General features: G+C 51.2%; 1 long non-coding RNA gene across 9 annotated transcripts in view; it reads left to right on the top strand.

Moving 5' to 3' along the window:
* Positions 1-21,983, top strand: part of LOC147350980 (uncharacterized) — a 162,085-nt gene that overhangs the window by 89,686 nt on the left and 50,416 nt on the right. The window lies entirely within an intron of this gene.

Raw genomic sequence — 21,983 nt, 5'->3', positions numbered from 1 at the left:
TTTTCCACCTAAGGCTGGATTATTCACTTTAATAAGCTTCTTTCCCCAATAAAAGCCAGGTGGAGCCTCGGGGAGCCCACGTCTGCCAGGCCAGCGCCTGAAGCCTGAGGCCACTTTGTCTGCTTCTGCTGGTTCCTCGAGCCATTGTGTTTGGCCAGTGGCATGTTGCCACCTTGACCTTGACTGTCCCTTGGAAGAGGAGAGGGTGCGAAGGCAGGCCGGAGAGACAGCCGACCAGGAGAGGAAGAGACTAGAGGGAGCGGGGAGCCTGGCAGCCCATTAAAGGGAAATAAATTCTGCAGAGGGGAAGTGAGCGATCCCTCCCCGAGCCCCTGTAAATCATCGTGTTTTATGGGCGGGATGCGGAGGGAAGTGGGAGATGGGCTGGCCCTGATAACTGGGGTCGTTTCTCCTACTTAGGTCTGTCTGAATCTTCGGATCTTCCGTCAGGGAGCAGCCTCCAGCTGGAAACCGCCGGGGCTCCTTGCTTTAATTTATTGGCGTCGTTATTACTCTCAAATCAGAACCGCGGTTACTTAAGGAGAGCGTTTTCAGAGTTTTATTAGAAAGGGATGGCTGGTTTGTTTCTGCTGTCTGTTCTCCCCAGAACGCCTGAGCTGCCGTGCAGGCATGGCGGATACAAGGGTGGGATATTTGCTGCTGTTGTTCAGTTGCCAAGTTGCGTCGGACTCTTTGTGATCCCATGGACTGTAGCGCGCCAGGCTTCCTTGTCTTTCACTGTCTCTTGGGGTTTGCCCAAGTTCATGTTCACTAAATCAGTGATGCCATCCAACCATCTCATCCTCTGACGTCCCCTTCTCCTCCCACCCTCAATCTTTCCCAGCATCAGGGTCTTTTCTGATGAGTCGGCTCCTCACATCAGGTTGCCCAAGTATGGGATAGTTGTAGGTGGTTTGAAATGCCTCATTTTTAGAAGTTATATTTTATACCAGAAGGCTTCTTTCAGACCCAAACGTTCATTATAAACTCTGGATCCCAGACCTTGCTTCTCTTTGCCTTGTTAACTGATCTTTCAACCAGAAAGGCATTTTTCAGTGGTGGAGTTCACTAACGAAGGGCCCCAGAGACCTGCATATGGGTGTTTATTTTGTGCATAGACCTTTCGCGACAGTGGTTTAATTGCCAGTATTTAAATTGTGGGTCTTTCATATGATTCTGGGCTTCCCAATGGTTCAAGTGGCAAAGAATCCTCCTGCAATACAGGAGACCCGAGTTTGATTCCTCCTTTGGGAAGATCCCCTGGAGAAGGGAATGGCAACCCACTCCAGTATTCTTGCCTAGAGAATCCCATGGACAGAGGAGCCTGGAGGGCTTATAGTCCGTGGGGTCTCAAAGAGTCGGACACGACTGAGCGACTAACACTTTTTGCTGTTCACGTCACTGCCTCCTGATAGCTGTGTGATTCTGAGTAAGTGACCTCCCCTCTCTGGGCCTTACTCTACGATTGTTTAAGGTGAACTGGTTGGAGTACATTCAGTTCAGTTCATTTCAGTCGCTCAGTTGTGTCTGACTATTAGTGACCCCGTGGACTGCAGTGCGCCAGGCCTCCTTGTCCGTCACCAACTCCCAGAGTTTACTCAAACTCATGGAGTACATTAGTAATTTAAAAAGTTGTAGTCACTTATCCCTTGGTGTAAATAAAATCTTACATGAAGATCAAATACATGGAATGGGGGAATGCAGCAGCTGAAGGGGGTTGGAAAGCCTGGAAGGTGCGCCTCGGTTTCCTCCTGTTTCAAAAGGCCTCCACGGGCAGCCCTCTGGAAATTGAGTCTTCCCTGGTGGGAGCAGATGCGAACCTTGATGCCCCCTGGGTGTTCAGTCATCTAGGGCTCATCCCAGCCATCACTGCCTAAAAAGAAGGAAAAGGACGTCTATACATCCTCAAATGGCCTATGCTCTCCTGATGTATAAGCAGCTGCCTCGTGGGAAGTGTTTCTTCTGGGCCCAGAAGTGTACGACCCGGTGTCTGTCTTCGAGGGGAGGGAGATGGCGAAACACAAGGCAGAGTGTGCGAGCGCAGGCCCAGCACCCGGGCACTTTGGTGGAAGAATGTGCCAGGCAGCATGTCTGAGGAAGCTGGAGAAAGTTGTCGCTCAGGAGGCCTCGAAGGTCTTTCTTGGCAGAGCTGGGGTGAGGGAGGGAAGGTGGTCCTTTCCGGTGGAAGCATGCAGCGAGCCCTAGGGGGCCAGAGGCGGACCTGGGCAGGACCTCCCAGGACGGGGTGGGGCTGGAGGACTAGCGGAAGGGATGGTGGTGGTGGTTTAGTCGCTAAGTTGTGTCCAACTCTTGCAACCCCATGGACTGTAGCCCACTAGGCTCCTCTGTCCATGGAATTCTCCAGGCAAGAATACTGGAGTGGGTTGCCATTCCCTTCTCCAGGGGATCTTCCCGATCCAGGAATCAAACCTGGATCTCCTGCATTGCAGGCAGGTTCTTTACTAACTGAGCTATAAGGGGAAGTCCAAGGGATGATGGGTGGGGTCAAAACGAGGGCAGACCTGGGGGTCTGCAGAACTAGGACGGCTTTTGAGCTAGGGCTTGACTTGACCTTACTCCCCTGCCCCCTGGCAGCAGGTCAGGGAGGGAGAGATGGCAGGTGAGCAAGGAGTGGAAAGTGCGTGGGAGGTTCACCAGCAAGGTTGGCACAGGGCCTCGGCGGTGGCGGAGGGGAGGGGGCGATGAAGCAGGCTACATTGGTGGGGTGGTGGGGGCGGGCGAAGTTGACAATGTGAGTACCCACAGTGCTTGTGGGATTAAGAGTGGGATGCAGCCAAGCTGATGTTACAAATATAAGCCCAAGCCTGAGCTAATAGGCGAGTCCCTACTTCCCTAATCATTTAATTTGCATCTCTTGGGAGTCTCCCTCATCCTAAGACCTGGGCGTATGTATAAGCCAAGATGGATAACAACAGGAGGAGTTACCTGAGTTTCTGGAATTGCTTGGGTGTTGTTCCTGGGAAGATGTCTACTTGACTCCTGGAGAGGGGAATTTGAAATTAGGAAGAGAGGCCAGAGGCTTTATTTACTTAAACATTGATTGGCTTCCTTCTCTGCATCGGATATCAGATCCTAGGGATAAATGTACGCATGGCCTCTAGTTTCCTTTGGAGTTGAGTGGATGCCTGATGGTGGGAAATAAGCACGTGAACCCAGAAAGCAGAGGGGTGGAGCAGAGCGTAGAGCGGGGCCTGGGAACCGTCAACTTCCCTGTGCTGGGGGGAGACTGGGGAATGTGCACCCACACCCAGGAAAGGTGTAGCCCTGGGAGATGCAAAGGAGAGGGGGTGAGGTGGGGACCCTGCAAACTATGCTGAGTAGAGGCAGATGAGTTGGGCCATAAAGGAGGCTGAGCACTGAAGATTGATACTTTTGAGTGTGGTGTTGGAGAAGGCTCTTGAGAGTCCCTTGGACTGCAAGGAGATCCAGTCAGTCAATCCTAAAGGAAATCAGTCCTGAATATTCATTGGAAGGACTGATGCTGATGCTGAAGCTCCAATACTTTGGCTACCTGATGCAAAGAGCTGACTCATTAGAAAAGACCCTGATGCGGGGAAAGATTGAAGGCGGGAGGAGAAGGGGATGACAGAGGATGAGATGGCTGGATGGCATCAATGACTCACTGGACATGAGTTTGAGCAAGCTCTGAGAAATAGTGGAGGACAGAAGAGCCCTATAGTTCATGAGGTCACAGAGAGTTAAACATGACTTAGTGACTGAACAACAGCAACAGAAAGGCAGGTGAGCTGGGGGACAAAGAGGAAGCCGAGAGCGTGCGGGTGGGAAGTGAAGGACTGGGTTTAGAATGGGGATGTTGTTATTTAGTCAAGAAGTCATGTCTAACTCTTTTGCGACCCCATGGACTGTAGCCCGCCAGATTCCTCTGTCCATGGGATTCTCCAGGCAAGAATACTGGGTGGGTTGCCATGCCCTCCTCCAGGGGATCTTCCCGACCCAGGAAGTGAACCCACATCTCTTTACGTCTCCTGCATAAAGAGACATATGGTTGGTGGGTTCTTTACCAGCTGACTCCAGGGACGACTGTTTCTTGCATTTTGGGCGCTCCAGTCTAAAACATCCCAGCCTGATCTGATCAGAGGCCATCAGCAGTGCTTCATATAGAATCAACACAAGCCACTGGTGCTTCTGGGGTTCTTGAACTCAGCTGCACCTCGCCTGCTCCCACCCGGCCTCCCCTGACCTGGCCACTCAAACGCTAATACAGGAAAGGAGACGCCGGGCGAGCGCAGTCCTGATGAGGTGCCGTCTGTTTGGTTAGAGGACCTCGGCCGCTGAGACAGGCCCCCTGTGATCCTGATCCTCCCTGCTGGAAAGCGCCTTGGTCTCCATGCCTTCGCTGGGAGCGGGATGAGGCAGAGAGGTGGAATTCTGCAGGTGTGGCCACCGGCCGGGGGTTTCGTGTGTTTCGCCGCTGGTTCACTGCTAAAGACAGGACAGCGGCAGGTATGAACACGATCCTGCCCTGGGGCTCACACATGTGTGATTGGGCAAGAGACAATGGCAGATGTTCCTGGAATTCCCAAACCGGATGCAGAATTGCTAGCAGGATGCAGAGAAAGAGGAGGGAGCCAAGTGCTTTACATAACGAGACGTGCGCCTCCTGCCTGCTTGGCCTCTTGGAGCTCCAGGGCGGGTGGCTCTGGGCCTCCTTCTCCAGAAGCCCCAAAGAGATCAGGGAACCTGTGTGCATGTCTGCTGGGCAGAGCGCGGCTCCAGCAGAGGCTTTCTCTCGCCCTGGTCGGTTTGACATTCGGGATCCTTGGCTTTCCACCGGGTGTGGCGGGACCAGAGGCAGCCAAGGGATGTTCTTCTACCCAGCTGTGTCTTGGTGCCCGGAATGGAAAAGAAATCGGGCAGTGAGCCTAGAAGGAATGGAGAGCAGCCACCCCGCTCTCTTCCCTGCCCCTCTTCCGTCTGGGGGGCGGGTGGCAGAAACACCAGGGCCGTTTTTGCATCCAGTCTGGAAGGAGGAGGCCGGCCGTGGGAAGGGCTGGGGCTGGGAGAAATGTAGAAACAGGAGATTTGGGAGACCCGAGTGGCTGGAGGTAGAGGCTTCTCATGGGGAGAAGAGATTGTGAGTGGGCGGAACTCTGCTTCTTGGGAGCCCAGGGAGGAACCTCAGGGACCAGTGACTGGTTCACCCAGCAGAGCTGAAACTAAGGAGCTGAAGTTCAGTCTCTGCAAATTGCCCATCCATGTCCACGCCTCTTCTTTCTGTGACCCACAGTAGGAGGTGACACTTAACAGGCTGTAAAACGTACATCCTCCCGCCTCCAAGCTGGGCTCTTCTTGGAGTCCCTTCACGCTCTGTTTGACTTGAGAGAATGCTTGAGAAGGAGAGTGCAGGAAGGAGATGGTGGCCCCTCCTCAGTGGGGGCTGGGATGCATGGTTTTCCTGAACTGGTCACATGAAGCTGGATCAGGATGGTGACTGCTTCGCATCACCTCCTTCTCAATACACAGTGTGGTCCGAGGATGCTGAGCATGTGTGTCCTCTGTCTGTGTCTGCAGTCCCAGCTCTTGGGTTCGGATCCTTGCTGGGTGAATTTGATGTGTCTGGTTTCCTCATAACCCGCAGTCTCCCCATCTATAAAAACAGGGATATCAGGGCTTCCCTGGTGGCTCAGTCAGTAAAGAATCCGCCTGCAATGCAGGAGACCCCGGTTCGATTCCTGGGTCAGGAAGATCTGCTGAAGAAAGGATAGGCTACCCACTCCAATATTCTTGGGCTTCCCTTGTGGCTCAGCTGGTAAAGAATCCACCTGCAATGTGGGAAACCTGGGCACGATCCCTGGGTTGGGATGATCCCCTGGAGAAGGGAAAGGCTACCCACTCCAGTATTCTGGCCTGGAGAATTCCAGACTATATAGGCCATGGGGTCGCAAGGAGTCGGACACGACTGAGCGACTTTCACTTTGACTTTGACTGACCTCATGTGTTATGATGAGAAGAAGAAGTTTTCCATGTTCAGTTCGTCCGTTTAGTAAGTGCTCCATAAATGTTGGCCTTCAGTTCAGTTCAGTTCAGTCACTCAGTTGTGTCCGACTCTTTGCGACCCCATGAATTGCAGCACGCCAGGCCTCCCTGTCCATCGCCAACTCCCGGAGTTTACCCAAACTCGTGTGCATCAAGTTGGTGATGCCATCCAGCCATCTCATCCTCTGTCGTCCCCTTCTCCTCCTGCCTGCAATCCCTCCCAGCATCAGTCTTTTCCAATGAGTCAACTCTTTGTATGAGGTGGCCAAAGTATTGGAGTTTCAGCCTCAACATCAGTCCTTCCAATGAACACCCAGGACTGATCTCCTTTAGGATGGATTGGTTGGATCTCCTTCAGTCCAAGGGACTCTCAAGAGTCTTCTCCAACACCACAGTTCAAAAGCATCAGTTCCTCGGCACTCAGCTTTCTTCACAGTCCAACTCTCACGTCCATACATGACTACTGGAAAAACCATAACCTTGACTAGACGGACCTTTGTTGGCAAAGTAATGTCTGTGCTTTTGAATATGCTGTCTAGGGTGGTCATAACTTCCCTTCCAAGGAATAAGCGTCTTTTAATTTCATGGCTGCAGTCACCATCTGCAGTGATTTTTGGGCACGACTGAGAGACTTCACTTTCACTTTTCACTTTCATGCATTGGAGAAGGAAATGGCAACCCACTCCAGTATTCTTACCTAGAGAGTCCCAGGGACAGAGGAGCCTAGTGGGCTGCCGTCTGTGGGGTCACACAGAGTCGGACACGACTGAAGCGACTTAGCAGCAGTAGCAGCAGCAGCAGTGATTTTGGAGCCCCCAAAAATAAAGTCTGACACTGTTTCCACTGTTTCCCCATCTATTTGCCATGAAGTGATGGGACCAGATGCCATGATCTTAGTTTTCTGAATGTTGAGCTTGAAGCCAACTTTTTCACTCTCCTCTTTCACTTTCATCAAGAGGCTTTTTAGTTCCTCTTCACTTTCTGCCATAAGGGTGGTGTCATCTGCATATCTGAGGTTATAGATATTTCTCCCAGCAATCTTGATTCCAGCTTGTGCTTCTTCCAGCCCAGCGTCTCTCATGATGTACTCTGCATATAATGTTATATATATGTTACTCTGCATATAATGTTAACCTTACTGTTCTTCTATTTCTTTTCAAAAGAAATAACTCACAGAGGGTTTCCCTTTAAATATTTGATTTTAGACCAGGGGTTAGCAAACTGCAGCCTTGGCCAAGACTGTTGGCCAACCTGCCACCTGTTCTGGTATAGCTCATGAGCTAAGAATTATTTTCACACTAAAAGTTGTTTGTTTTTTGTTTTTTGTTTTTTTTTTTAAGTAACATTTTCTGACATGTGAAAACAACATGAATTTAAATTTCAGTGTTCATAAATAAAATTCTATTGCAACTTAGCTATGCCCGTTTGTCTGCAAATCACCGAAGGCTGACTTCACACTGCCAAGAGACAGTTAAGTCCTTGAGACAAAAGCCACACGGCCCACAGAGCTGAACATATTTACTATCTGGCCCTTCACGGACAATCTGCCAGTCCCTGCTCTAGATGACTAATTCTGAAGCAGGGAGGGCGAGTGTAGGCACCCAGAACCAAAATTATAGGCTTAAATGCTGATTAGAATAAAGCCCGCTCACAGTCAGAAAAGGCGATAGAGCAGTGATATTCTAAAATAAGAGAACAGGAAACAGGGTCTGAGTTTTGGAAATCCTCCACGTGATGTCCATGCCATTTTTTTCAGAAACAAATGCCGAGTTTCAAGACCCCAGGCTCCAAGTGTTTGCAGAGATGGTGTGTGCTGAAATCCCTTCAGGAGAGAACCCCCTGGGTTGGTGAATGGGTCGGTACCAGCTGGGGTGGGGTGGGGCAGGGGAGGCCCAGCAGAGCTGTCTGGAGGCCCAGCACCCCTCCGTCCCCTGTCCCTCCCCCTTTCTCCAAGTGGACCCCACTTGTGAAAACAGAGCCTTGCTTGGGGAGCTCATTTCATTTCACCTGTCACGTGTATTTGTTTGTTTACATTCTGCCTGGTTCCACCTTGTTATAGAAAGGATTTACGGTGGCCAGGACCCTTGAATGTGCAGAATCACAAACCCTAGAAAAAGCAAAACTTAGAGGCTGTGGTGAGCAGAGTAAGCTGAGTGAAGTGTCATTGGTGATTTAAACCGCAACAGAGCAGACGTAGAAACACACTTAGGTTTACCAGAGATGAAATGGGAGGGAGGGATAAATTAGGGATATAGGATTAAGAAATGCACACCGGTGGTGCTAGTGGTAAAGAACCCGCCTGCCGATGCAGGAGACACAAGAGACTTGGGTTTGATCCCTGGGTCGGGAAAATCCCCTGGAGTAGGGTATGGCAACCCACTCCAGTATTCTTGCCTGGAGAATCCCATGGACAGAGGAACCTGGTGGGCTACAGTCCATGGGGGTTGCAAAGAGTCAAACAGGACTGAAGTGACTTTGAACGCGTGTACCACTATATATAAAATAAACAGCAAGGATTTACTGTATAGCACAGGACAACTATATTCAGTATCTTTTAGGAAGAGAAGTGGAAAATATATTTGTATAACTGAATCAGTTTGCTATACACCTGAAACTAACACCATATTGTGAATCAACTATACTTAAGTAACACAAAAGCCCAGTGAAGTAAATCTTTATGTGCTGACCTGGAAGCTTCTTCAAGACATTCTGTTAAGTAATGAGGTCCAAAGCAGTATGATAACTTCAGTAATGATCATAACGATCAGACTGGGTATTAGGAATAAACGTGGGGGAAACTTGTAAAAATTTAAAAAATAAAAGAGGTGATGGTGGAACTGAGCTTCGAATTTTTCAACTAAGGGAGCTTTTTCCCTCGCCTCGTTTGCTCTGCCTGCTGGGCCCTCCACCCCAGCTCCCAGCCCCTGCTGGTCACAGGCTGTGCTGTGCGGTTTGAGGATCCCGGGGTTTGGGGGCGGTGGGGGCTGGGAGTGAAGGCAGCCTGGGAGCAGCAGCCTCGGCTCCAGAGTCAGCCCCCCGGGATGGGCTCGGAGATGAGCCTGAGGAATGGACGGAAGCCGCGGGCCCACGGGTGACCTGGCTGGGACCATGGATTATGAATCACCCCAGCCTTTGCTCCTGGCTCTGGAGGAGTGGCTCACACATTCCCAAGGGAGCCAGTGTCTGGGAGACGTGACGTCGTCCCTGGGAGAGGAGTTTCAACCACATTGGCCTCACAGGGACTGGTTCCCATGGGTAACACCCAGCTCCTCAGCCTGAAAAATCCCAGGCTAAGGAGATGGGGCTCTGACTTTCTTGTGTGTGCGTATGTGTGGTGTGTGCGTGCGTGTGTGTGTTTGCATTTTAAAATACCTGTCTCACCTATTATGGGACCTCATCATTAGCTACTGACGACCCGAGTTCAATCCCTGGCTTGGGAAGATCCCCTGAAGGAGAGCATGACAGCCCACTCCAGTGTTCTTGCCTGGAGAACCCCATGGACTGCAGCCCACCAGGCTCCTCTGTCCACGGGGTTGCAAAGAGTCAGACACGACTGAGTGAACAGCCGCTGTGTCCGTGGAGGCTGGTGAGGACCCCCATCTTCAGGATCACAAGGAGGACTCGGCTCTGACAGAGAGCCCGCCTGTCTGTAGCCGTCCCAACATTTTTCTCAAAGACTCTCCCTCCGCAAAATCCTGCTCCAAACCCATGATTTGCAAGAAACATTCCCGATTTGACCATGGTGTCTCCTCATTGGCCCACACGCTCGAATCGTGTGGTTAGAGGGAACTGGCAAACTTTAATTGATTTCAGAAAGGACCGACCAGCCCTAGACAGCTGCTTATTTCTCCCAGCAACAGCCTTAGAGCCCTGGCACCTTCTAGATAAGTCAGTCCCTCAGGCCTTCTTCTGCATGGATGCTTCGTAAGAGAAGAAGCAGACATCACAGCAGCTTCTCTTTCCACCACCTTCTGTCTCTCTCTTCTGAAAAAACATTTATTTGGCTGAGCCAGGTCTTAGTTGCAGCATGTGGGATCTAGTTCCCTGACCAGGAACCGAACCCTGGTCCTCAGCATTGGGAGCACGGACCACCGGGGAAGTCCCATCCACTGCCTTTTCTCTTACAAACCTGACTCCCAAACAGTCAGACAGGAGATAGCCCTTCTCTTCACACTGGTACCGGTCATTGCTGAATTAACACTGTTTTATACTTTCATAAAATCTTTATTTCTGCTCACCTGTGATACCTTCCTGTTGAAAAGCCTGTAGCTTTCCCCAACCTTCCAGGGTAACAAGAACTGGAAACCTTTAAGGTAGAGCATCTCTTGAGGATATGTACATACTAAGTTGCTCTAGTCGTGTCCAACTCTGCAACGCCATGGACTGTAGCCCACCAGGCTCCTCTGTCCATGGGACTTTCTAGGCAAGAATACTGGAATGGGTGACCATGCCCTTCTCCAGGGGATCTTCCTGACCCAGGGATTAAATCCACATCTTTTATATCCCCTGCTTGACAAGCTGGTTCTTTACCGCTAGTGCCACCTGGAAAGGGAACCAAGAAGAGGGGGAATTCAGTGCATGCCTCCTTACGAATCCAGTGAAGACACAGCCCACAGTGCTGGGGTTTGCGTGGGGGTCAACCACGTGGCGTGTGAACTGGGGGCAAGACTTGGCTGGGGAAGCCAACTCATCCATGATGCTTGCGGGCTCACTGGTTTGCAGGCCTCACTAGTACACACTACGTATTTAAACCAAAGCAAAGCTTCCAGAAAGCAATAACTTGACCTTACAACTTCGTATTTAGAAACTCCTTGAGTCCAGCCGTTTCCTGTGTTATGTGCTGGTAGCCCACATGGGCGCCTATGGTGGTGCACCCCAGCCTGTGTGCATGTGTGTGTGTGTGTCTCTCAGTCGTGTCTGACTCTTTGCTATCTTGTGGACTGTAGCCCACCAGACTCCTCTGTCCATGGAATTCTCTAGCAAGAATACTGAAGTGGGGAACCATTCCCTTCTCCTGGGGATCTTCCTCACCCAGGGATTGAACCTGGGTCTCCTGCAGTGCAGGCAGATTCTTTACTGTCTGAGCCACCAGGGAAGCCCCCATCCCAGCCGAGTTGGTAGGAATTTCCAGGCAACACCCCTAACCCCCCACCATCTCCTCTTGTTCTTGATGAGCAGGTGTGCCTTGGGGGCCTGCAGTTCCTCAGAAGCAGCGAGAGGGTGTTTGTCCCTGGGATGCTGAGCTCACACCTAGGGGCAGGGTTGTGAGTTGTTTGTCTCGCCCCCTGGAGGGCAGAGGGGCAGAGAAGGGGGCACCCGGTGGGCACAGCCATCACAGAAACGACCAGCGCCCACACGCCGTGGCTATCCTTGGCTCGTGGAACATTCCCTGAAGCACTGGATTTCTTCCCCCTCGTCTCAGACTTTGTTTTCTGTTTCCTTTCTGCCACGCTCCTTCTGAAAACGAGAGTGTCATGGAGCCAGGCTCCCCGTGGGGGGCAGTTTGCAGAGCGTCTGGAGTGTGGGAAGCAGAGGGCCGGGTTTCCTTTCAGGCCGTGGCTCAGCTGTTTTCTAGTTTATCCTGTCTTGGGTACCAAACCCTGGCCAAGTCTCTCATTTTCCAAGCTTGCTGCTTTCTGAACTGCTGTCAGGGATTAAGGCTTGAATACAGGTGGGTTTCTTCCCCCTCCGGTCCCTGTCACCTGGACATTACCATGGCGATAATCCTCCCCTGAAACAAAAATAAAAGGCAGAACCGGTTGGACAGAAAGTGCGGCCACAAACCTCCATTGAGACTGAGCCATCCGGAGCCTGGGGGCTGCCAGGAGCTCCTTCAGGACGAGTCCTGAGGAGCAGGAGGCAGAGGCTGGCTGGCACAGGGGAAGGGTCAGCCGGCCATCAGACTGCCCTGGAGGGAAGAGCTTCAGCTCGGTTCCTTCGTGGGTTTGGTGGGGTTACGTTGCTCTGCAGCCGGCAGTCCTGTCTGGCCTCCTCGCCGCCCCAGGGAGAAGCAGAGCCTCCCATCCTCAATGTGTCAGTGGAGATTAGCTGGGGTTTGAATCACGAGGGCTGGGGGAGGGCTGGGATTGTGATCCACTCTGCAGAGCCTTGTGGGCTTTGCCACGGTGGAGGTGTGGGGCTTCTTGAGAACCCCGGGGGTTTAGGAAGGCAGGTTTCACTATGTCAGCACTGAGAAACCGGTTTGGAGTCAGGAAGCAAGGACCCACAGTAACTAGATGGGTCGAGGCTGATTTAATTTTCTACAGAAAAAAGTGTATTTGCTCAGCCTCCCAAAGAGGACTTGGGGTTAGGGTTAGGCTTGGGGGCTGTAGGGTGGGCTCTGGGAGTTGCTTTTCCCCTTTTCTCGCTCTTAACATCCTCTGTGGAATGCTCTGAAGGTTTGGCAGATTCTAACAGAACATGCTGTAGGCTCTTGGGGCCTTCTCTGCAGTGGTTCAAAGCAGTGACCTGGGATTGGTACCAAGAAGCTTTTCGCTATCTGGTTTCTCTGGAGATTCTGGAAGAAGGAGGAGGGGTGGAAGAGATCTGGGTAGGGTGGTTTTGCACGCAGCCTCCCTGGGGTGCGGTGGTTGTCTGATAACCTGGCTGACCTTTTAGTCTTCTTCTGCCCTGAAGTATGAGCCACATGCATTGTTGGGTGACATGCAGAGATGGATGAGCCAGCGGCCAGTCATTCACCCCACAGATATTCAGTGGGCGCCTACTAAATGCCACGGGCTAGTTGTGAACACAGTGGAAAAGAATCTTTGCTCTCCGTCACTGGAGGGAAAGCAGATTATACGCAGAGATACAAATAGACCCAGGAGTGATAAATTCGAGGAGAAAAAAGAGAGAGAGAACAAGGGATGGAGTGATTGGGTGGCCAGGAGAGGTTTTCTTTGGAAGAATGTTTGAATAGAAACCAGGCAGGTAGCACTAGCGGTAAAGAATCCACCTCTCAACGCAGGAGACAGGGAGACGCGGGTTCCATCCCCAGGTCAGGAAGATCCCCTGGAGGAGGAAATGGCAACCCACTCCAGTATTCTTGCCTGGAGAATCCCATGGACAGAGGAGCCTGGCAGGCTACAGTCCATGGGTCACAGAGTCAGATAGGACTGAAGCGACTTAGCAGCAGCAGCAGCAGGAGGTATCTGGGGGAAGAATGTTCTAGGCTAGTGGTCAGCAGACAGTGGCTCTTGGGCCAAAGCTGGCTGCGTCTTGTTTTGTGAATAGAGTTTTATTGGGACTCAGCCCCGCCCATTCATTGTGTGGTCTATGGCTGCTTCCAACTTCGTTGAGTGGTTGTGACCGAGACCCCCTGGCCCTCTGAGACTGCACACTGTCTGGTCTTCAACAGAAAAAGTTTGGGAGCTCCTGGTCTAGGCAGGAGCAGAGGACCTGTGCTACCCTTTTTATTATTATTAATTTGTATTGGAGTATGGTTGCTTTCGGAGAAGGCAATGGCGCCACACTCCAGTACTCTTGCCTGGAAAATCTCATGGACAGAGGAGCCTGGTAGGCTGCAGTCCATGGGGTCGCTAAGAGTTGGACATGACTGAGCGACTTCCCTTTCACTTTTCACTTCATGCATTGGAGAAGGAAATGGCAACCCACTCCAGTGTTCTTGCCTGGAGAATCCCAGGGACGGGGGAGCCTGGTGGGCTTTTGTCTATGGGGTCGCACAGAGTTGGACACGACTGAAGCGACTTAGCAGCAGCATGGTTGCTTTACAATGTTAAGTTTTAAGTGTTAAGTTTCTGCTGTACAGCAAAGTGAATCTGCCATGCATATACAAGATCCCCTCTTTTTAGGATTTCCTTCCCATTTAGGTGGGGGCTTCCCTGGTAGTTCAGACAGTAAAGAATCTGGCTGCAATCCAGGAGACCCAGAAAGATCCCCTGCAGAAGGGAATGGCTACTCACTCCAGTATTCTTGCCTGGAGAATTACATGGACAGAGAAGCCTGATGGGCTACAGTCCGTGGGGTCACAGAGAGTCAGACACAGCTCAGTAACTAGAGAGAAGGCACCTGGGTCCCATTTAGGTCATCACAGAGCACGGAGTAGAACTCCCTATGCTATACAGTGGGTTTTCATTAGTTACCTATTTTATATATAGCAGAGAAGACAGTGGCACCCCACTCCAGTGCTCTTGCCTGGAAAATCCCATAGATGGAGGAGCCTGGAAGGCTGCAGTCCATGGGGTCGCTGAGGGTCGGACACGACTGAGCGACTTCACTTTCACTTTTCACTTTCATACATTGGAGAAGGAAATGGCAACCCACTCCAGCGTTCTTGCCTGGAGAATCCCAGGGACGGGGGAGCCTGGTGGGCTGCCGTCTATGGGGTCGCACAGAGTCGGACACGACTGAAGCGACTTAGCAGCAGCAGTGTATATATGTCAAACCCAACCTCCCAATTCATGCTTTTTACCCTTGGTGTTCATATCTCAGTGTCTGAACCATTTTTCTGGATCCCACATGTATGTCACACAGTGCTCCTTCTCAGTCCATTCTTCTGGTGATGGACACCTGCGTTGTCCCCAGCCCTGGTGGCTCAGTGGTAAAGAACCTGCCTGCAAGGCAGGAGACTCGGGTTTGATCCCTGGGTCAGGAAGATCTGCTGGAGAAGGAAATGACAACCCACTCCAGGAGTCTTGCCTGGAGCATCCCATGGACAGAGGAGCCTGGTGGGCTACAGTCCATGGGGTCACAAAGAGTCAGACACAACTGAGGAACCAAATAACAACAACATCTGGCACAAAGGACAGCTCTTCAGTTAGCATCTTTCTCGCGTCACTGGGCTTAGCCGTGTGAGCCTCCAGGAAAGAAGTTATCTTTTATATTAGGATACGCAGGGGAGCGTAAAACTGCCGACAGGCAATCTTGATCAGATTACAGAACCTGCTTCGTCCCATCCTGCTGTGAACCTGCCACCAGGGCCGTTGATTCTCTTGGGGACATGTGTGGCTTATTTGGGCTTTGTTCGGAATCTATAATTGGACTTCCCTGGTGGCTCCCACAGTTAAGAAACTGCCTGCAACGCAGGAGACCCAGGTTCAATCCCTGGGTTGGGAAGATCCCCTGGAGAAGGGAATGGCTGAGCACTCCAGTACTCTTCCCTGGGAAATCCCATGGACAGAGGAGCCTGGTGGCTATAGTCCATGGGGTTGCAAAGAGTCGGATGGGACAGCATTCACGCACAATCCTACTTTGGTTTATTATCTCAGAAGACAGGGCTCGAGTGCTTTGAGAACATTCCGTCCTTGTGTCTCTTACCTCCTTTCTGCCGATGGTCCACAGTAGCCCCTTTTGTAATTTGGACTTTGTTTGAGATGCCCGGTGCTGGGCTTGTGAGATGGAGAAGTTTTTCTGGCAGAGCTGACAGCAAGTCTTCGACAGGAAGACTTTTTTTTTGGTCTGGTGTCTATTTAATTGACAGTTTCAACTCTGGATGAACCAGGAAGTTTGGCCACTTAGCTTCCTTGTGATCTCGGGAGAAAGAGGTGAGGAATGAACACGCTTGATAGGAGAGAGAGACGGAAGGAAGAGATCTCTTGGAAAGCCAGTGGTGGTGCTGAGGGGACGTGATCATGGCTCACTGCCGGCGTGTGGTGGGCGCTGGGCTGGAGGTGGTGATGGAGCGAGCTTTCTTCCTGCCCGTTGGGCGGCTGCCAGCACAGGTTTTCGTGATTTCATTTACATTGCACCGTAGCTGCTGAGTTTTGAACACTGAAAGCAGCCCATTAATAAGCCTTTGCCTCATACTTTGGGTGTGTGGGCAGTGACATTTTCTTTAACCTGCAAATTGCCCTGCCCAGTGCCATGTGGGAGCAAGTTAGTGCTGAAAGGGGTCCCTTTCTGTGGCAGAGGGACTCTGCCCTGGGAGGCATCACAGGGTCCTGCTCCCTGGAGCTCAGCTGCTGCGTTGGAAAAAAGACCTGAGGGGCCTCGTGAAGTCTTTCTGGGTCCTCACAACGTTTCTGAGTGGCTCGGCCCACGGTTCCCACTGACTGCCCCCGTCTCCTCCTGGCTCTGGCTTCTGGGTGGTCTTGACAGACGGGTGTGTGTGGAGTCTGGAGATCTGATAAGCGGGGCGTGACCCCCCCACCCCAACCCCTGGGGAAAGCCTGGAATGGACATGGTTTCTAAGCACTCCTGCCTGTGACTTTCAGAAATGGGTGGAACTTGCGTCCGTCTGTCAGCACGAATGAGGCCCCTGCCGTATCGGAGCCTTTGGGAATGACGCTCTTGGGTCCACGGCCTGCCTGCCCTCCGGCCTTAGACTGTGGTTCTGTTGCTGAAGCAGATGTGGCCCAGATGGACTGCTGCTCTGTTACCAGTTTTCCCAACCTGGAGCCATTTTAGTCCAACCCTTACTATTTAATTCTATTATTATTTTTTTAACTGACCATGTAAAAGCAACGGTTCTCTTTTTTATGTCTTAAGTTATGAAAGTATGATGACACATTTATAGGAGACTTGGAAAATGCAGAACAAAGTTATATATAGTTCTCCCATGTATTAAAATAATTTTTAAGTAAATAAATTGAGATTTCTTTAGTTGGTGTTTTGATATCGTATTCTCAAGAATTAATTGAACATACAGAAAAGTAGAAGCATATAGTAGACCTGAAAAGCACTATGAACCAACTCAACATAATTAAGATTTATACAATTTTCACCCAGTTAAGACACAAATTTAAATAATTTATACAATTTTCACACCAGTAGGATACAAATTCAATTCAAGTTCCCATAGACTATAAACCAGAAGACACTGGAACATATCCAGGGACATAAAACAAGGTTAAAAGCAGTGGTTCTCTTTTTTAAAAAAATTTATGTAAGTATAGTTGATTTACAATATCATGTAAGCTTTAGGTATACAGCACAGCAATTCAGCTATATATGTGTGTGTGCGCGTGTATACATATATAAGGCTATGGTTTTCCAGTGGTCATGTATGGATGCGAGAGTTGGACTGTGAAGAAGAATTGATGCTTTTGAACTGTGGTGTTGGAGAAGACTCTTGAGAGTCCCTTGGACTGCAAGGAGATCCAACCAGTCCATTCTAAAGATCAGCCCTGGGTGTTCTTTGGAAGGAATGATGCTAATATTAAGCTGAAACTCCAGTACTTTGGCCACCTCATGCGAAGAGTGGACTCATCGCAAAGAGTCGGACACGACTGAGTGACTGAACTGAACTGATATGATGCATTTTCAGATTCTTTTCCTTTGTAGTTTATTACATAATACTGAGTATGGCTCCTTGTACACTACGGTAGATCCTTGCTGGTTATCTATTCTGTACATTGTAGTGTGCGTTTAAGGAGGGCATGGCAGCCCACTCCAGTATTCTCACCTGGAGAATCCCCATGGACAGAGGAGCCTGACCGCTGCAGTCCACGGGGTCGCAAGACAGACACCACGGAGCACAGCACAGCGCTGCACCGCGTATGCGCACTGATCCCAAGCTCCTGATTTATCCCTCTTCCCACCGCCCTTTCCCCTTTGACAGTCACTTATAAAATCATTTATAACTTAATAAATAAAAGCAGTAGGTCTCAGTGGAGGAGGGAGTTGTCCTCCGGGGACACTGAGCCCTGTCTGGAGGCATTTCTGTCTGTCCCACTTGCTGGGGGAGGTGCGGGGCTGGGCGGGGCCAGGCGCTCCCAACCTTGAACGGGCGGATGAGGCCAGAGGTGCTGCTCAGCATCCTGGCGGGCACAGAGCAGGCCCCACCGCAAAGAGCGATCCTGCCTGAGATGCCAGGAGGGCTGAGGTTGAGAGAATCTGGCTTAAGGAAACATTATTTTTAAACGAAATTGAGTGAACCAGGATCCCTTCCCATACATCCAAAGTAAATATAAAAATAATGAGCACATTGAAATCAAAACCATGTTTATAGATTCCAGGTAGATGCTCTCGTCTGCCAGCCTCTGGTTCAGAGGTTATCGCTCTATTTATCACAAAGGGAAGTGTCACAGACATCTGAAGCAGAATGGGACGGAGCTCTTCTCCTCTCAGGTAATTGGTACGGTTAAAAGGAGACACAGGGACCTCCCCCATGCTCCCATGGTTAAGAATCCCCTTTGCAGGTTCAATCCCCGGTCGGGAAGCTGAGATCCCACATGCCCCAAGGCAGCTAAGCCGGGGAGCCATAGCTAGAGAGTCCACGTGCTGCAAGAAAACACCCCGTGTGGCCGTAACTCAGATCTGACCCAGCCGAATGAGTAAATACATATTTTTTAAAACCAGGAAAAAAAAGAGAAGGTAAAAGACTTCCCTGGGGGTCCAGTGATTTAAAACTCTGTGCTCGCCACCGAGGAAGCCAGAATCGAAAGAGACACGTGCATCCCAGTGCTCATCGCAGCACTGTTTACAGTAGCCAGGGCATGGAAGCAACCTAGATGCCCATCGGCAGACGAGTGGGTAAAAAGCTGTGGTACCTATACACAATGGAATATTACTCAGCCATTAAAAAGAATGCATTTGAATCAGTTCTAATGAGGTGGATGAAACTGGAGCCTATTATACAGAGTGGAGTAAGTCAGAAAAAAAACACCAATACAGTATATTAACATACATATATGGAATTTAGAAAGATGGCAATGATGACCCTGTATGCGAGAGAGCAAAAGAGACACAGAGATAAAGAACAGACTTTTGGACTCTGTGGGAGAAGGCAAGGGTGGGATGGTTTGAGAGAATAGCATTGAAACATGTATATTACCATATGTGAAATAGATGACCAGTCCAAATTTGATGCATGAGACAGGGCACTCAAAGCCGGTGCACTGGTACAACCCAGAGGGATGGGATGGGGAGGGAGTTGGGAGGGGGGTTCAGGATGGGGACACATGTACACCTGTGGCTGATTCATGTCAATGTATGGCCAAAACCACCACACTATTGTAAAGTAATTAGCCTCCAATTAAAATGAATAATTTTTAAAAAACCATGCTTGCAATGCAGGGGGCATGGGTTCCATCTGTGGTTGGGGAACTAAGATCCCACATACCCCACAGTGTGGCAAAAAATAATAATAATAATAATATTTTTTAATTACCAGAAATAGACATAAGAAGGTAAAGAGAGTGTCCCCCTCCTGCTGTGAGTTTATATTCTTTTGTGATGTCTGCCCATCACCTAAAACAAACCTGGGTACCCTCTTGTTCCTCATCTCAAGCTTAGGAGAACACTGTCTCCATGCCCTGCATATAAATAGAAGCAGCTGAGAGTTACTGTCTATGAGGATGGGTTTCCTGTAACTCGGGCGCTGCAGATGCCGGGAGCTGGTTGTTAGACCCCAAATCTTTTTCTCTTTTTTCACAGGTAGTTAAACTAATAGCAGCCTCCTTTAGGCATGGGCCCTTTTCATCTTCAAAGCCCTTTATGCATGTGAGCTAACCTCCCTGCTCCCCAGTGGAGTCAGGAGTCCTGAGTCTCACTGGACGGGCCACCAGCCCCAGCGAGATGAAGTGGGTCACAGCGTTCCGATTTAGGTGAGGTTCGGGTTGGGATTCAAGTTGGCGGCTGCCGGACTCCTGGACATGGCCTTGCCTGCACCACACCTTTCTCTTGGCCGGCCCCGCCTGCATGTTGGAGCCAAACCTCAAATTCAGGCGGGTCTGGAGAGAGAGAGAGAGAGAGAGAGAGGAGGGTGACATTTCTTTTCCCTTCTCTCCGAGGGCTGCTCTTCCAGGGGCACTCAATGCTTTTCTTAAAAAAAAAAAGAAAAAATTAGTAATTCCCCTATGGCAGGTAATCCCTCCAAAACCAGGGAGTCACTTTAAGAAAATATTTTCCTTGCGGACCGTGTCTCCCAGGATGTCGGTAGGAGGGGGCCTGGAGCTGAAGTGCCCTTTCACGGGCCCCGTTTGAAGGCGTCTGTGGTTGGCAGGACCCACGTGTAAGGGCCGCGGGCGTCTGGCCGTGAGCCGTGACCGCACCGGCGAGGACCACCGGGGCGCGAGCAGGCTGTGGGTGCCTGTGGCCGCCGCGGCATTTCCTCCGCGCTCATCCCAGACATTTCTGGACCTGGCCGGGAGGGGAGCCGGGGAGGGGTCGGGGCAAAGGACCAGCAGGATGCGTTTGGGCGCAGAAGCACCAGGGTGACACCAGCCATCTCATACCATTTCCCAAGGGTTAAAAAAAATAAAGGAGCAAAATCCTCAGGATTCCAGAGACGTGGAATCCTGCCGGTGGGTCCCCGTGGGTCTCTAGGTCCCTTCACTTTGGGGAGATGCTCCACTGGGCCCCACGTGGGGTCCTGTGATGCTGGCCCTCAAACCCTGCCCACCGCAGGCTCCAATAAATCAAGGCAGAAAATATCCTTCAGGTCGGAGCTGGAGGAAGGGGGTGAGAGTGTGTTTTTGTTTGTGTTGGTAATGCCACCAGGTGTGGGTTGGACCAACGTTTCGTGGCATGGAGATCTGCATGTGTACCCAGCGTAGGGCAGGGGGCATTCTGGGCTGCTTTAAGTCTTGTCTGTGGCAGAGTAGACGTCCCCAGCTCCATCCTGTGTTCATCTGAAGCCTTTGCCTTTTGTCTTTGTCCATTCTGGCTGCTCTAACAAAAGTTTATCACAGACCAGGGGCTTTGATGACAAACATCTATTTCTCAGGGTTCTGGAGGCTGAGAAGTCCAAGAGCAGAGTGCCAGCGCGATCAGGGTCTTGGTTTATAGACAGATGTCTTCTCGTTGCAGACTTGGGGGAGAGGAGGGACAGAGCGGGAGAGCAAGGGGGAGGGAGAAGCAAATTCCTGTCCGGAAGGTAGGAAGGCCTTTATTTTATCCTGGATTTATAGACTAGTTTTTGGTGAGTAATTCTTGTCTCTTTATAAGGGCCCCAGTCCCTTATGGTGCTTCCCAGGTGGCACAGTGTTAATGAACCCGCCTGCCAGTGTAGGAGATGCCAGAGGCACGGGCTCCATCCCGGGGTCAGGAAGATGCCCTGGAGGAGGAAACGGCAGCCCACTCCCGTGTCCTTGCCTGGAAGCGTCCATGGACAGGGGAGCCTAGTGGGCTACAGTCCATGGGGTCACAAAGAATTGGACATGACTTAACCCACATGTGTGCATGCGCACACACAGACACACACACACACACACACACACACACTGCCATCATTAGGGCTCCACCCTCATGGAATAACTACCTTCCAAAGGACCCCACCTCCAAACACCATCAGATTGGGGATTGGAATTTCCGCATGTGAATTTGTGGGGAGGATACCGTGTTCAGTCCCTAGCACCGTTCTGGGTAATCTCAGAGTTACAGAGCCACAGGTGTGGATGGGGCAAAGGATGCAGAGCAAGGACCCAAGAGCAGCGTGAACTTGGGTCCCTTGCCGTTTGCCGGATGTGAAGGGGACCGTGAGAACAGGCTGGGGTTGCGGGGGAAGAGCTGGCGGGGGGAGAGGATGATCCCGGCACGGGGCTCAGCGTTGCCGGAGCTCCAGAGGAGGACACTGGGAACCCAGGCGCAGTTGATCCCCATCTGCTGCCTGGCCACAGCCAGCTGGGTCGTCCCACAAAGGTCGTATCCGGTTGTTGGAACCGTCAGCAGAGGCCCGCTTGTCACCTCGCCCTTTGCTGCTGAAGGATCCGGTTTCCCCGAAAACAGAAGTGTGGCCCCGTGTGGCATGGTGTCCTCCTCGCATTTCAGTCGTTTCTTCGGGCTTCCTGTTACCATGGTTTCTCCCCAAGCCAGGTGAATGCTCCTCGCGGAGAGAATGGGATGGAGACAGGAGAGAGGGCTCCCATCAGGATGCAGATGCCTGTCTCGGGGCCGTCTCCTGGCCTCCGCCTCGTCCTTCTCCACTGTCCAGCGGGTCTTCCTGCCTCCCCCCACCCCCAGGTCTGTGCTCATCCTCCCGCGTCCCCTGTAACCCCTTCCTTCCCCAGATCACAAATGTTGGGGAGCGTGCTCAGAAGCACAGCCTGTCAGATTTGTTCACGGGT

This window comes from Bos grunniens, chromosome 19, assembly GCF_055505025.1.
Source record: "Bos grunniens cultivar Pamir isolate PY7600 chromosome 19, Bosgru_T2T1.0, whole genome shotgun sequence".
Lineage (NCBI taxonomy): Eukaryota > Metazoa > Chordata > Mammalia > Artiodactyla > Bovidae > Bos > Bos grunniens.
This window is presented reverse-complemented; position numbering and strand designations above follow the sequence as displayed.